The following is a 17,009-nucleotide window of genomic DNA, read 5'->3' on the forward strand; positions in this document are numbered from 1 at the left end:
CTCTCTCCATCCGTCCATGTCTTGGGGTTGGGTGACTGTCCAGTGAGCGGCTAGCGAGGGCAATACTGCTGACACCCAACCACACTTTCGCATTACCAGGGCTGTGCCCTGTCATGGTGCAATTTTTGGAACCGCCTCTGTCACAAAGTTAAAACAGAAAACAAGTTTGTTTGATTACAGTGGTAGATGTAGTCCATCTGCAATAAGATCAGTTTTTAGGTCTCGGCCTGCCCAGGGCTCCCTTTCTTCCACGGTACCATGCTGCAGTGTGTGGCCCTGTGTCCGCATGGCTGCTCTGCAGACGTGCTGTGCGGGTCCGGGGGCTGTACTGCCCACGGCACCCTCGTTACTCTTCTCTCTTGTGGGTGTCACATGCAGTCCGCTTTTTAGAGGAAGGCGTGAATGCCGTGTATATGTAGATTGTTTAAGTTACCGGGGTCGGTGCAGCGAAGCACAGACTGGTTTGAGGGGTGTGCTATCTCTCATAGTGCCCTTCAGTCTGTGGCACGGAGTCCCGATCCCAGGCACCTGCTCTCTGCCCCCTCTTGATGTGGTGCGGGGGCCTGGTCCTTCTGACGGCTGCTGGCGGACCGGCCACTGGCCATGGTGTTTAAAGCTGCAGCTGCATGGGATAATGCACATACAGTTGCCTTAATCAGTCACCACTGCAGAGCGAGCTCGTGCTGCCCCTATAACAACGCCCCACACCCACCATGGCGCCCCCAGTGTGCACAATGACCCCCTTTACACACCATCCACTTAGCTGCCCATAAGTAGGGGAAGAAAACGCAATGCCCGAGTTATGGATCCAGAGCGCAGGGTGGTCGGGCAGGTCTCTCTCAGCACAATGTGCCTGCTTAGAGTGAGGTCCAGTCTAACCTCCCTGCAATGCATTGCCTGTGAGGAGCGAGCACTATTTAGCACCTGTACTGAAGAGTCGTGCACTGTACTGTTCGGTACTGTTGTCCGTGCGCCCTCCCACCCTCTGTTGTCAATGTGCATATCCCTCTGTCATTCTCCGTGTGCATAATCACACCTGCCCATCCATCGTTGTCTGTGTGCTTAACCCCACCCGCCGTTGTCCGTGTGCATAACCTCCCCACCGTTGTCTGTATGCATTATCTTGCCTGCCCGCCGTTGTCCATGTGCCTAACCCTGCCCACCGTTGTCCATGTGCCTAAACTGGCCAGCCTCGTTTTGTTGCTGTGCATAAAGCCATTGTTTGTTTGCATAACACCACCCGCCATTCTCTGTGTACATTACTTTGCATATTGTTGTCTTTGTGCATATCCCCGCCCATCCTCCGATGTCTGTGTGCCTATCTCCACCCGGCTGTTGTCCTATGCATAATGCCACCCACCTGCCATTGTCTGTGTGCATAACCCAACCTATCCAATGTTTTTCATGTGCATAACCCTGGCTGCCCTCCTGCTGCTGTCCTTGTGCAGAATGCCAACCGACCACCCTCCATTGTTGTGTGCGTATCCCCATCTGCACACCCTCTGTTGTCAGTGTTCATATCCCTATCTGCGGTTGTCTGTGTTTATAACCCTGCCTGCCCTCCCATTGTTGTCTGTGTGCATAACTCCGCCCACCATTGCCTAAGTGTATAACCACACCCGCCATTTTCTTGAGTGCATAACTGCACAATTACTCCCCTCCCCCCCCCCCCCCCACCCCACCCCACTCCCGTGGAGTATACCAACAGCTCTTCCTCTACCCCCTCACACTTAGTGAAGTCAAACCCCAGCACTATGGCTTTTCTTGTAAGAGGAATATGCATGCATCCTGTTGTATCTCGTCCTGCAACACACACTTTTCTTGCACAGGCAGCGAAATGCAATACAATAGGTCTCACATTTGCGAGAGATTAAGCTATTGGCATTGTAAATGCAATGCCATTTATTTATCTGTTTTAAAAAAAAACACATAAATAAAAATTTTGACATTTACAATGTCAATAGCTCTAACTTTTGCAAAGGCTAGACCGTTGCATTGTAAATGCTTGTTCTTTAAGCACTCTGAGAGCGTGTTTTCTAGCTAGCTCCCTAGTTTGTTTCTCTGCCCCAAATACACATGCCCGCGTACTTTGTGTAGCTGTTTTCTCCTCCCCCTTTGCTGTCTTCTTACAAATACTGTCTCCCTCCTCTTTGCCGCTGTTTGTGTTAATTGTGCTCCTTCTGTCTGACCCCAACTTTTTTTTAAATTGAATCCCCCGCGCACTCCTTGTTGCTTACCCCCACCTGACCCCCACTGCTCCTCCCTCCCCTCAGTGTTTGTGTTGTTTTATTTAAATTGTTTTGTAGGGCTAGGCAGCTCTCATTTGCTGCCAGGCAGCTCCGCTTTCAGAAATGCGCTTTTGCTCTCATGAATATTTTTTTAATGTTTATTTACGGCTTCAAGTGGCAGCTACCATGCTGAATCGGTAAATAATAAAATATTAATAAAATAATGCCTGTTGTCATCCACTTGGTGCATACTTGCGTGGTGATGCATGGGCACATAAGTTATCGCGCATGCATCTCCTATTGAATAAAGAGGGTGCCAGTAGCATTATGACACGAATGTGCACAATCATGTGTCACGGCATCTCTTCTTTTAATTACAGCATTGGTAAAAAGTATTGGCATAGTTTGCAGGTCACAAAGTCAAGACCTATTGGCTTTCCCAACTTTTTTCACTTAATCAAAATGGTTTTCGACGCGGTTGTGTAGATTTCATTTCGATTACAGAATGAAATTTGTGGGTCCTAGGCATTAATCGGATAGTGCTTCTCTTGTGAAGAACGCATAGGCAGGAATGTTTCCCAAACTTTTATTGAATAACTGTCTTCACTAAGTCGCTTCATTTTTAAACCTTGTGCATAGGCTGCAAGGCTTGCACGCAATCTAGCTGTGCTCGGTTAGTCTTCTACCAATTAAGTCGGATCCAAGTTTTACACAACTCCCGTTGGCTGAGAAATGCTTGTTTAAATTGAAAACCAATTAAAGAAAGTATGCAGTGGTGAACATTAATTTTCAGTTCAGGTATGTCATTTTTTTGCCCTTTAATCCAGAGCAGCGAGTTCTTCTATAGGTAAAGCAAAACCAACTTTGTAAATAAGACTGGTGCAAGTAATATATATCTAATTTTCGTCATCATGAGGCCATAATCATTGCTTAAAATGAAAACATACAAGTGGATGTACCCACTATCTCAGAGTACCTGTTTGTTACTTTCAAGTGCTAGTCCTAGCCTATTAAATGTATCATTCCATGTTTGGACGTTCTGGCACTCTGCCTTTCAAATTAAAAAAGTGCAGGTACTCTGCCCCTGATATAATTAGGTCATTTAAAGAACGCCTATAGCTTTAAAAACTTTGGGCTTTAGTTCAACATATGAACTTCCAACTATTTTTCCAATTCTGCCATATAAATTTATATTGGCATCCCCACAAATGATTAGAGGTAGGGGCCAGCCCACCAGCTCAACATTCAACCACTCAAATAAAGTTGAGTCATCAAGTATCGTGCCATAAAGAGAGCTTAAAGTAAGAGTAACCCTTGGGGTGACATTGAGTAATAACCCATCTACAGTTTTGATCGGATTTGGAACGTGGGAACCTTAGACCTATGCCCTTCTTTGCCATGACAGCAACCCCTCATGCGGGTCACCGCATAGTAGCAGAAACCAAATTATATCCTTCTAGTTAATTAATCCTAAGCCTGCTGGCCTCGATGTGAGTCTCTTGTAGACAAATTATGTCTGTTCTCAGATATTGCACATCCACATTAATCCTTCGTTTTTTTTTTCCAAGGGATTATTCTGGCCACATATTTTAATTGAGGCTATCCTTAATTTAGTTAGCACCATTTTGAGTATACAACTTGTCCATTCTGCTCTCCTTCCTGTTTACCACTACTATTAACATTAAAGCTACCATTTCTAATACAGCAAGTCGGGTCAGCACTCCCACCGCCGTTAACTTCCCCCTACCCTCTATCAATAGGCAAGAAAGGTCTGAGGACCCTCGTGATGCCTCCTGCAAGTAGCTGCTCTCCCCACCCCCGTCCAGCTCCACCCTCCAGAAAACCAAACCAAAAATACCTCAAGAAAACCCCCACAAAAGAGAATAGAAAGCAGTTGAGAAACTTAACCACATGCGCGCTGCTCTACTTCTGCTTGTATGCTGAGTTTTTAAAAAACCCATTGTTCATGACGAGCTGGGCTCGTCATCAGTGTTTGAGGAGGCTACACCATGACGAGCCCAGCTCGTCATCAGCCTCGAAGGGGTTAAATAGTTAAGCTAGCAAGGCCTATCGCATTTAAAAAAAAAAAAAGTTGGCTTTATCCAATCACATAGCTCACAGTTGTCCCTCAGACCCCTTAGAGATCCTAGTCTCTGAGATGTCATGGAGGTAGTCTTGAGCTTGCATTTCTGATGTGAATATTCTAGTAGTACCCTTATGAATAACATTGAGTCTCGCTGGGCTAAGTAAAAAAGCCTCTGCACCTATCTTTTGGAAAGGCGAGATGTGGCAGAAGTCAGATCTCACAAAGGAGAAACCCTCTGCCGAGCTTTTTGCCTCGGGTCTAGCTTCGTCAAACACTGCCTGGCGTAGAAGAAAATTGCAAAAAAAAAAAATAGTATGGCTCTTGGTTTGTCATTCGAGTTGTTAGGGATGTGTTTCTTCTTAAGCATGAGAGGGAAACGATGCACCCGTTGGATCTCCTTTTCCCAATCCCACTGCCTATGCTCAGGAAAACCTCCTTTCAGCAGGTGCAACACAAAGCCTCTAATATCGTCCCCCTCTGCATTTTCAGGGATACCAAGAAGTCTTTAAATTGTTGCGACGCTCACTGACGATTTTCAAAGTCTTCAAGCTTCCACATAACGTCCATCATACGGGATTCGTTTGTGGAGACTCGTCGGACTGAGCGCTCTGCACCAGTCTCTAGTGCTACTACTCGTTCCTCCAGGGCGGCTGTTCTCTCCGTAATCTTAGCACAGGATTTGTTTACTTTCCATTTTGCTCCTTGAAGCTTCTTTGTTGCAAGATGGGCACTTTTATGTTCTTGTCTTGCTTCACCTTGTATCTGTTTAAGGGTTGCGTATATATGAGTTATGGGGGGGGGGGGCTCTGCTGCATTTTCCAGCTTACCCGTTGGGTTTATAGATCCGCTACCAGTGTCTCGGTTATCATGCCCGCTTCCTCACTCAGAAGCTGAGTGGTTGAGTAGTCCCATTTGAACTGGCTATGATCAGATCCCGAATGCCCAGATTCTTGCAATACTCCCCTGCCTTTTGTTTTTTTCCTGCGTTTGGTTAAAGAAGGGAGTCTCTTTTGTGTACTGGGGTTAGAAAGAGGGCTATCCGAGTCCCTGAGTTGTCAAAATCAGTTAGGTCACTGGGATTAGACAGTTCTGAGTCTTCATTAAGAGAAAAAAAATCTGGTGTTCGCGGGCACTCGCCCAGTGTATCAATAGACTTAGTGTTATTAACTGGGTTCCCATTCATATGCCCATTTCCCCCGCGTTTCCATCCTTATCAGTGCCACCATCTGCCACACGGCTAACCAGGGCTTCAAGACTCTCCACATCTTCACATAACGAGCTGGAGTCCCCTACATCCACCACACTGATATCGCCTTTGTTAGTATTCATATTGATACTCACTGTCCTCCATTGACTCCTTGGTCTCAGTTTCAAGTAGTAACCCTTTTGACAGTACTGGGGGCAGTTCCTTCTCAGTGCTGTTCGGTTTCGCTACAGGTTTGCAGAGTCCAGAAAAAATCCCTGGTGTCACCCGTTAACCTTACAGAGCTGGAACCAGTCGTTTCAGCTAGACGCTGCACACGCACCTTGGGCTTCACTGCTTACCCTTCGTTAATTCCATGCGACAGGAGTAGCGTCCCCAGTTTTTCTCCTACTCAGTGCCTTTCTTGCCACCATCCAGCGGGAGCTTTGGTTGTTTTTGCTGCAAATTTCGACCAGGAAGCCGGGATCGGCGTCTTTAGCCACAACACTCTGCGAGCGCTTTCAGGAACGCCCAAGTAAGTCGGAAGAGATATGTATATCCATTTTCCCTGTTGGGCGGAGTTAGTTGACCGTTGCGATCAGCTTCATTTATCTGATTCATCCGATTCAATTTATCCATCTAGAGTGGGGGTTATGTAGACCATTGTGGGGCGCTGGACGAGCGGCTTCAGCAGGGATCACACAGCCGCAATCTTGCCTCCCCACGGTCTTACTGGTGCATGGTCTATACTAAAATGTCAGGATGCCGGATTAACCTTTTTTTCCGCCCTACATCAGGCCCATGCTACGCTTGATTATTTTTCTGTATCTCAAGAGGTTTTAACAAAATCTAACATACAAAAATACCCTCGGGTGATGTCTGATCAAAACCCATTAGTGTTGGAGTTCTCATTCCAGACCAGAAAACCCCTTATTTATCACTGGACTTTTAATAGAGCGTTACTATACGAGGATGACTGTGCAACATATGAAGGAGTGGGTTCCTAGATTTTTAGAAGAGAATGGGGAAAGTGCGCAGGTTGTGACCATCTGGGATACACTCCAAGTCGGGATCAGATGGGAAACAACTGGATCTGGGTGGGCTGCACAGGCAAAGGAGAGAAAGTTTCTCCAGGAACAATATTGGAAGCTGAGTGTATCTCAATTGATGCAGGCTATCACCAACAATCGAGAAGTAGAACAGGTGCAAATCAAGGTTGCTGCTGCCAAATCCTCCATCATAGAAGTATCAACAAGCAAAGCAGCAAGGAAATATACTGCTTGGCGGTCCAGACTGTATGAGTATGGGGAAAGGGTGGGTCACGTGCTGGTGATGCGGGCGAGACAACGCACAACCCAAGGAGGCATTTCATCAACAGAAGATCCGGGGACAGGGTCGGTTACAGACCTAGTGAAATTCGAGCTGCCTTTCACCATTTTTATCAGAAACTTTATTGTGAGGATAGCAGCAATGATGAGGAAATAATGCAAAAATATCTGGCTGGAGCTCCAGCGAAGAAACTAACTCCAGGATAGTGAGAAGCCTTAGAATCTGCAATAACAGAGGAGATCCGTGTTGCTATCTGCTCGTTGGTAAATGGTAAGGCAGCAGGACCAGACGCTATACCTGGTGAGTTTTATAAAATATTTGCCTTTTCCCTACAAGAAATGATGAAACCCTTTTTTTTGAACATCCAGAACAGTCCTGGGAAGCAGCTAATATAGTTGTCTTTCCTAAAAAAGGAAAGCCAGCTAACGAAATGGGGTCATATCGCCCTATTACTCTAATAGATAGCGAAATTAAAATATACGCTAAGATATTCGCTGCACGCCTTGTGGCCTAAATGAAGAGATTAGTTTCCCTAACCCAACATTGGTTTGTACTTGGATGCAGTACAATAGTGCACATCCAGAGGGTTATCACTCTTTTAAGATGGGGCAGGCATTACCGGGGACCCTATCAGGCTTATCCTGCTTGATGCAGAGAAAGACTTCGATGGGGGTCTCCTGGTCTTTTTTTATGGGCAACCTTAAAGGTTTCGGAGAAAAATTAATTACAGCTATGAAATCAATGTATAGAAATCCGACCGCACAAATCTCAATCATGGGGGAGATGTCAGACCCTATACTTATCAGTAGAGGGACCCGGCAGGGGTGCCTTTGTTCACCCCTACTGTTTGAGCTTTATATAGATCCGCTTGTTAGAAGGATTGAAGCTAACAACTTGATTGTCGGAGTGCGGAACATTGGGGGGGGGGGGGGGGATGTATAAAAATATTGGCTTATGCTGATGATCTTGCTATAAATACTTCCAATCCCGTGAATGCTGTAATTGAGATTGAGAAAAAAGCGGATATCTTCGGGAAACTATTAGGGTATCGTCTGAATCAAAACTAAACTCAGATCTTGACCGGTCTTCAGATAAACGATACACGAGTGGTCCAGAAAGCAGTTTATTTGGTTGTAGAAATCATGGCAGATGTCTCCAAAATCTTTGAAAGTAATTTAAATCCCCATATTTTTAAATGTAAAGCCGAATTTAGCCGGCTAGAGAATCTTAAGCTTACAATGGTAGGAAGATCCAATGTCATCAAAATGATTTTTTTACCAAAGATTTTATATTTCTTAAGGGCTATTCCCTTGTCCATTTGTAATGCTTGGTGTTTTTCAAGGAACCTACTTTTTTCTAAATTTATCTGGGCTAACTGTTGCCCCCGAAGTGCATTTAAACTATCAACTTTGCCTAGAGACAGAGGGGTGTGGGCGGTACCTTATCTTCAATTATATCATTGGGCGGTGATGCTACAGAAAATAGGGATATTGCTTAATGAAAAAGATAATATAATGAGGGTAGGCTCCTCTGTCTCCGTTTTTGAGTTGATTTTAGGAACTGAGGCTAAGGGGTGCCTTTTACGGCACATCAAATTTTATTATTTTAAACAAGTCAAATTCAAAACTGTAATCTGTGTTTTTAAGGTTCGAAAAAAAAACCCTGTCTCGGACGCTTTAATGCCTATACCCCAATGTATAGGAATCCTTATTTTCCACATATCTTCAATGATGGTCATATGAGGCAATGGCATGACAAATAAGTACGAACAATTGGAAATCTTACAAACGAATCTGACCTGTTATTATTTGATGTCATAACGGACAAGTTTGGGCTAGACAACCAACAGTTTTCTTAAATACCTCCAAATAAGAGACTTTATAAGTAAAAAGTTGAGGGGCACCTCTGGCTTTTCCAGGGCGATGTTGATGGATGAATTATTTAAATGCTCAAGCACTTTAGGGGCATTGTATAAAATGCTAATTGACTTATTATCTGACGACCTGACCAAACATATAGATCGTTGGCAAAATCTGCTAGAGATTGTACCTGGAGAAATCAAAGATTCCATATATATCTGGCCAAGACATCATTTATGGCGACTAATCTACAACTGCAATGTTTTAAAACTTGGTTCAGTCTGTATATTACTCCTGCCAAGATTGCTAAATGGGTTAGAGAAGCAGGCTCCACCTGCCCTCGATGCCAGTATCCAGGAGCTGACAGTGTTCATATGTTCGCCACATGTCCTGTCTTAAATACTCTGAAACGAAGTGTTAGTGACATGTTAAAAACTATTAACTTACTCCTCAACTAGGGGTAGGAGGTTAACTTTCCTCGAATCAAAATCAATCCTTTTTATTTATTGCTTCTACAGTCTTTAGGTTCTGTTTAGCCACTCATTCGCTCGAGCCTATTCCTCCAACATGCCAACTGTGGCGTGAAAGATTTCTATCAATATACAGATTTGAAAAAGACATTTATTATAGAAAAGGACGTAAATTGAAAGCCAACGGTTTGGCTATTTGTGCTCCCTTAACGAACTGGTCCTATCGGAACTGTGAATAATGAATTTCAAACATCTTGTTATGTATCTCCATTTTTCTGTAATTATTTTGTAAAATAAAAATAAAGAACGCAATAACATTGTTATGTAGTATTTTCCTATAGATAATGCATTATCTTGTATATCAGTGGAATAGTGCTGTGGCTTCACTGCTATTGTGAATGGTCACAGGTGTACCAACGATGTCAAAATGTACTTCGGGCAAATGAAATTCACGTTCGTGCAGAATTGATGTAAATGATTTGAAATTCTGGCACATTGTAAAAGAACAATAGACTGTAAAAGTAGGGGAAAAAGCAAACTCTTTACAACCCCCATGTCTTCCCCATATATTTTAGCTAAAAATGAAATAACTGATTGAAACGGCAGAGCTTAAAACGTAAAGACTGCGACAAAAATGCATTCGTTTTTATCTTCTAAAGTAGCTTAAATGATTTCTTGTTTAACTAACAAAGTCCCTAATGAGGACTATTTCACACTCCGTTTTATTATAAATAGTTTTCCCTATTTCTCGATGTTTTTGACATGTTATTTTATAAGGCTTTGCCACTGGCATTCTTCCGTGTCCTTTCCAATGCCCAGTATTCAACTGTTAACTGATTTGTTCTTCTAAATGCTGCACATGGCTTTCTCAACGCAACATGCAAGTGCCACTTTACAAAATGGATGTTTGTGGTCACACTTCGAAATGCTCATTAGAGCTGTCGCTGAAAAAGACTGATCTTGCCTAAAAAACATGTTTAGGAAGCTGATCGTGTTAAGTAACCGTTGAGGCTGTGAGTTTTACTTTGCCACTCAGCGAAACCTACACTTTGTACTGCTAATCACTGTTGCATTTGCATAAGTGGATATTGCTTCACGGTTAAACATTTGTCTCATTCAGAAAAGAGCTCTTTTGGATGGAATGGTGCATAGCCGACCACTACTGGCCTACGTCTAGATCTGATAGTTTTTCAACTTGATGTTCTGTTTATTTGAGAATCCTAATTTACAGGGCCAGTCTCTTTACTTATAGTGTAGTAGACGTTCACTTCTTTCTGGCTTAAAGTGATTATCATTGATTGACTTTTTGATAAATTCTCCCCAAGACACAAGCTTGGATACTAGCAATGCACATTTGGTAGGGTTCTTAACGGAGTCCAGAAGTGTCACTATTATATGTGCCCTGGTGTAGATGTGCTGCCTAGATTGACGTTTTAAAAATCATGCAAGGTGATGTTATGAGGCGAGATTGAATGCCAAGAGCCATTACCAGCGCCTCTGTCTTCCTTGTTTCAGTCCTTGCTCTATACAGATGAGCCCCTTTTCCTAAGAAATGTTGTTCTAGCCTAGATATCTTAGTGTATTGTTTGGGAGGGACTAAACATTTGGCTTCGTCCAAGTGCTGTATGCTGAACTTGTTCTTAAAGTGATCAATCTGAAGATATTCCCTAATTGGGATATTCCATAGACAACTGTTGTCTGTTTGTGTATTTCATAGTATGCAGAATTTGGCAAACCACTGGCCTGATCCAACAGTACAAGCTTTGCAGACACCACTGCCATCATATTTTCTGAGCTTTATATTGACCCAAAGATTCTTCTCATCAGTCCTCACAATCCTGATTGAATCTGTAGAACCCTTAGCCTGTGACCAAGAGATTTAATTAGATTGAAGAACCATTTAAAGTAAGCTGCCTTGTGTATCTGATGAGTGCACGTTCTTCTCCAACTGCTATGAGGTCCTTCTCTCTCATTCTTAGCTTCCCCAGCTGTTCACATATTCACATAAGCGGATTAAGTTAAACTTTTCACAGGCCAAACCTCAAACATGCTTTGCCTTCTCATGTCAGATCTGCCTTTCCATCCCAGGGAATTTGGCTGAGAGTCTTGTTTCGTTGGACGTAATTCCCACCGACTAGACTTTGATTTTAATGATCTACTTCATTGATCATTAATTCAAGATTGAGTTTATTTTGACATAGATTATTTTTTTAAATGGTAATAAATCACTAATGTTTTTCTTCAACTATAGCTCAGACCTTAAACTGTTTACTTGCTTTACTGTAATGTTTTTGGGTTTTACACCTGCACCTCAGCTTGTTTCATAATATCCAAGCCTTACGTTCAGAACATGCTGACTAATTGTTGCAGAAAAGCCAAAGGGGGGTCTTCAGTGTCGAAAATGAAATTTTCGTAGTAGAGGTTTAATTTAACAACTTCAAGGGCATCCCAAAACAAGCAAAAAAACAAAGTGCATCGAGCCATGAGTAGGAATACCTTCACAGGGGCTGTTTCTACCACCATTGACCAGTCAATCAGTAGTGGACCATATGAAGTTGAATCTTGTAGGTATAAACCGATTTTAAGTATTTGTAGTGTGGACGAAGTTAGATTTAAAAACCTGCACGTGATATCAGGGAGTAATACGAGATAACCTTGCTACACCCAAATGAAGTTTTATCACAGTTCTCTTCATTGAGCTGAAGGCACATATGTTTGAGTTTAACCATGCCAATCTGAGTTAACACATCCGGCTCATCTAATAAATTGGTTTGACCCAGCTATTTGCACTGCATCTTAATACGCTCAAAACGTGGAATATGTGAAACCTTGTCAAATGCTAGATACTGTTGCAATATCAACCGGTTTACGTGGACTTGTTGTTTTGTCCAGACCCTAAAAGAATAAGGCGTTGTCTTATATGATTTTCTTTAAAAAATCACACCCAGCTCTTTGTGGTACACAAGGGAAGAGCAGTTAGCAGGAACTGACAACAATCTCCTATGGCATGGATTTTCGGATGTAATTTATCTGCATTAACATGTCCTCAAATGCCCGCCCATAGGTAGCAACTAAGATAAACATAGCCCAATAGATTGTATTCATTTTCTTCAGGGGTTTCATTCCCAACTTAGTGGAGAAAGGAAACAATACTATTGTAGCAATCGCAAGTTGATTACTACCAATATTAATTTGACCTTTCCAGATACCAGCAGCATAAAAGTGCATCCCCAGATGAGTGAAAGAATTTGTTTTACCTGAACATCCTTCTCACTAAAATGAGAGGTGGTGGGCAAATTAACCCCCCCAAATTATAATGTGCAACTTATTCGAGTTGACTCCAACAACTTAAAAACCCATAAATTCATCAAAGGTGTTCAGTAGTAGCTGAAGAGCTTCTACAGTGCAGGCAGTCGGGACCGCATTCCCTGCATAAAGGAGGGAAGTAATGTAGTGATGTACAGAGGGTGTTGGTGGAGAGATGAAGGGATATGTCCCAGATTGGACGTTGTTAATGTAGAGGGTGAAAAGGAAAGGTTCAAGGGCACAGCCCTGATAGACAACCCTAACAATAGGAAACTCCTAGGAGCATTATCTGTCCAAACCATATCTAATTTTGGCTGTTGTCCCAGTGTAGATTTTCCTTAAAGGTTAATAATTGACAACTCCATCCCCATGTCTACCATCAAGGGCCGAAGTTTGAGATGTGAGAGTCAGAGGCGCTTTATAGGTTCCATGAAAGCCATGTAGAGTGTGCCCTATTTGGCCACCCTATCCTTATTGATATATAGCAACAAGATTAGAGTCTGTTCCACCGTCCCAATACCCTGCAAAACCTGTATTGGATCTTGGCCAAGATACGATTTTCCTCTGCTCTCTGCTTACAATTCCAACCTGCAGAGCAGTATCCTACCCAAAACCTGGAGTAAATTATCCAAATGCCAGATTAGCGGACAGCAACTAGAAATGGCACAATTGCCATTTTTATATATGGGTATAATTAGTGATTGTGACTAGGTGATTATGGAGAGGATGTGTCCGAACGGGCTAGGACGGTTGTTCTCAAATCTGGGGTACCCGGTTCGAGTCTCGTCCCTGACGCTTAACATCCTGTGATTCTGGGAAATTTACTTAATCTCCCCGTACCTACCAAAAATTAATGTGTCCTTGTGTAATATAACTGGTGCTAATGTAAAGCGCTCTGATACCTGATACCTTTGAATCAAATTTGCGCTATTTAAAACTCCGGGAAAGAGAAATAAAAAAAGGTGCACAATTTGCCTATTTTACAAATGGTCTTCAAAAAATTAGTGTGTAATGGGCCTGAAACTTAATATGGGCCTTGAGAAGGTCAAAAGGAATCCCATCAGGGCTAAGTGCTTCTGCATTGGTGCGTTTAGAAATGGCAGTACCAACCTCTTGAAACTGAGGGGACATGACCACTTTAAGCAGGAGAGAAGGACCTCCTAGGTCACTAAGCAACCCCATAGGTCATTACAGGGTGCTGCGAAAATGCTACTAAAGTGAGCAACCCAGTCATGTGCCTGGGATTCTCCTTCCAAGTTTGATGCTCCCAACTCTCTGAAAATATGGTTGATTTATAACCTGCCAAAAGGCCGTATTGTACTTGTTTTTACTGGCAGCCACTAAAAGCATTCCATGCCTCATGCTTAATCCTTTTCTTTCTATAATTCAGGACTGCTTTGCATCTACTTCATTCAGTAATCTCCACCTTAAATATGAAGGATTTGCTAAGGGCCTCCTTTACAGCCCGATGGGCCTTCGAACAATTACAATCAAACCAACCAATCGACTTTGGTCTCCTACTGGTAAATGACCCAGTGAGTTCCTTGTTTACATATCTAGGTATTTCAACAAAGACCATCCTGATTTTTTAGGTCTCGCCTGCCAATGCGCTTGCGCATTGCTGGCGAGAGATATAGAGGCTAAACCAAGCTCTGAAACCATTGCGGATTTCATAGAGTGCATGTGGTGCTCGTGCACACGCTTGCCCGAGCCTCCTGCCTCCGAGAGCTTAGCTTCACTTCAAAGGGATCTGCTCCCCGCTTCACACTTTTCACGGCCGGCAGGCCGTGTCTCGCATTTCCCCCCCCCCCCCCCCCTAAGTATTCACCCCTGCTGTTGCTGCCCACGGCCTCCCCACAGCAATGCCAAGAGCTTGTTTTGGCAATTTTTATTTGTTTAAGTTGGTGTCCTTTACAAAACTGGCTTCAGCACTACACATAGTTTATGTCCGCCTCGCATTTGTAGAAACAGTATTTTTTCATTGTTATTTTATGGACCTCGGCCGCGCTGTGTAAAACATGAGTAGCAGCGCCAAACTGTGCTGAGTTTTGTTCCAATCTGGGCTATCTTTTTCTCCCGCCAGCCCTCGTTCCTGCTGCGTCCTTCCTGAGCCTGGGCTGGGGCTCAGGCTCTCCAGGAGCACTAATGCTTTCAGGCGGCTCATTTTCAGTTCACCTCTCGCTCTGAGTCATTTGTCACTTTGAAGCCTGGATGTTTGTTTCTGCTCAATCATACTCTGTTCCTCTTCGCGGCTCCCTTCTCTGCCACGGGCTCCGCCTGCACTCTCCTCTGCTCACTGGATGATGGAGGGTCACTGGCAGCCCGAGTAGCTCAAGCCTGTGTCTCTCTCTACCTCAAGTAATCGCTGCTCTCATTCACAGTAGGCTGCGGAACGAGCCTTACATCTCAGTCAGTTTTGCTAGGATCCATTTTTTTTAAATCTCTTCCCCAATGGCCCCTCTGCCCCCCCTTCCTCCACCACACCCAGAATGTCGGGTAGTAATTTTCAACAATATCCGGCCATGTGTGCTACACCCAGCCAGAGACTGAAAAGGACCTGACCAACCTGGGCTGCAGGGGGGGTTCAACTTCTTTCGAGCAATGCGGTTTCTTTTTATCCAGTGGGTAAAAACAGCAACAGGCTATCTTGTTTTCACTGCCGCTCCGTGGGCGGCCCTTTCAATAACATTCCCTGACCAAGTAGGCCCTCCTTGCTTTCTGTTTTTCGCATTTATGGTCCAAACTCCTCTGATTCTGTGACTACATCATTTGCTTCCTCTCTCTAATCTCCTCTGCTCAGAGGAAGCCGCATTCACGGTATTCAGAAGTATTTGGCCGTAAGGTCAGTGTGTGATTAGCCTCCAGTCTCAGCCTGCTACTGCTACTGCTCCAGCCCTCACCCCCCCTTCTCTGCCTGACCCCCCTATTTCCACTGCTGCTCTGTGGAGGGCCTGGTGCAAAGGTTAAACTGCAATCTTTCAGTTGTTTATTGCTGTGTTTAGGATATTAAATGGTACTTAACAGTTGAAATCTTGGCCAAAACAGTGTTAACGCATACAAGTGACACAATAATTGAAAAATAATACTATCACAAAATCTTCCTCATTATCCCATAACTTTCCCTTTCTTGCTCCAGAATTTAGTCAACCCTGCCGCATAATTCCATTGCCCTACTATGCCGGGACACCTCATTTCATGTGTATTCTTATTTTGGGAGTTGTTTACTTCATTCACTGCCAGTGACTTAAAATGGTAGATTGCATAGGCGTATACGATTAAAACTTGCTTCTGCAAACACTATGTTCCCGTCACTTGAGTACTTGTATTACTGTATGTTTCTCAGTGAGTGCTCTGGAACCTGCAGTGCTGCCATTTGTGTTCTTGAGAGCCCTAGATCAAAAGCACTCTAGAACCTGCAGTGTTGCTCTATGCTTGAGAAAGAGCACGTGATAATAAGCACTCTGGAACATATAGTACTGCTACCTGTGTGCTTTGGAAAGCTAGTCTTCATCCCACATTCTCTCCTATTCTGCCTTAGTTTCATCGTCAGAGGTCCTGTTTAGCTATATGCCATCTGCTTCTGTTTGTTCTCTAGTTTCTTTTCACTACCTTCATGTTCGCTTGCTCTTTGAGTTTTTTTTCCCGCAGTTGTCGGTCGTACATATATTTTTATTACTTCACTCACATTTTAAACAACAATGCCCCTGCACTATACAAAATTAGAACATTCTTGGTAATGTTAGTGTCCAAATAGATATTTGGTTTGTATACATCCACACTTTCGGAGTGACTTTGAGAATCAATCCTCCAAATCGAGGTATAAAAGTTCAACAAAAGACGTTCCGTTCTCGTTATGAAGTGTCTGTTTATTGTTCCTTTAGTTATGCCAACACGATGGATCTTGTTCATTAGTATTCTGAGCTGTAACCGGGAGGAGTCGAAGGAGTCGAAAATTAACTTGAAAAGTAAAGCTCTGCTTTCTCAAAGGCGGGTAGACCTTGTTCGTGCTATGCTCCCTCTTGAGGTTCCCGGTGCCGTTTGCCAATATTTTTATTTATTGGCAAACGGCACCGGGAACCTCAAGAGGGAGCATAGCACGAACAAGGTGTACCCGCCTTTGAGAAAGCAGAGCTTTACTTTTCAAGTTAATTTTCGACTCCTCCCAGTTACAGCTCAGAATACTAATGAACAAGATCCATCAATTACGCAAACAGCGTTTTCACGGACTCTTTGACTACCCAGAAACTAAATAACCGAAGCACCGCCCTAAAGCCGGTTTATCCAGCACGAATTTCACATGTTTTCATGAGGCCCTGAAGATTCGCAGTGTGTTCCCTGCGATGAAACACGTGTTGGCATAACTAAAGGAACAATAAACAGACACTTCATAACGAGAACGGAACGTCTTTTGTTGAACTTTTATACCTCGATTTGGAGGATTGATTCTCTTAAAGTCACTCCGAAAGTGTGGATGTATACAAACCAAATATCTATTTGGACACTAACATTACCAAGAATGTTCTAATTTTGTATAGTGCAGGGGCATTG

At 43.4% G+C, this 17,009-nt stretch overlaps 1 protein-coding gene and 1 non-coding gene across 2 annotated transcripts in view; both read left to right on the forward strand.

Moving 5' to 3' along the window:
• TNKS (tankyrase) overlaps nt 1-17,009 on the forward strand; it is a 700,580-nt gene that overhangs the window by 166,755 nt on the left and 516,816 nt on the right. The window lies entirely within an intron of this gene.
• On the forward strand, nt 10-133 carry LOC147728003 (U4atac minor spliceosomal RNA). Its single transcript, XR_015309641.1, has one exon. It is a non-coding gene; the product is annotated as a U4atac minor spliceosomal RNA (small nuclear RNA).

Source organism: Lissotriton vulgaris, chromosome 3_1, assembly GCF_964263255.1.
Source record: "Lissotriton vulgaris chromosome 3_1, aLisVul1.2, whole genome shotgun sequence".
Lineage (NCBI taxonomy): Eukaryota > Metazoa > Chordata > Amphibia > Caudata > Salamandridae > Lissotriton > Lissotriton vulgaris.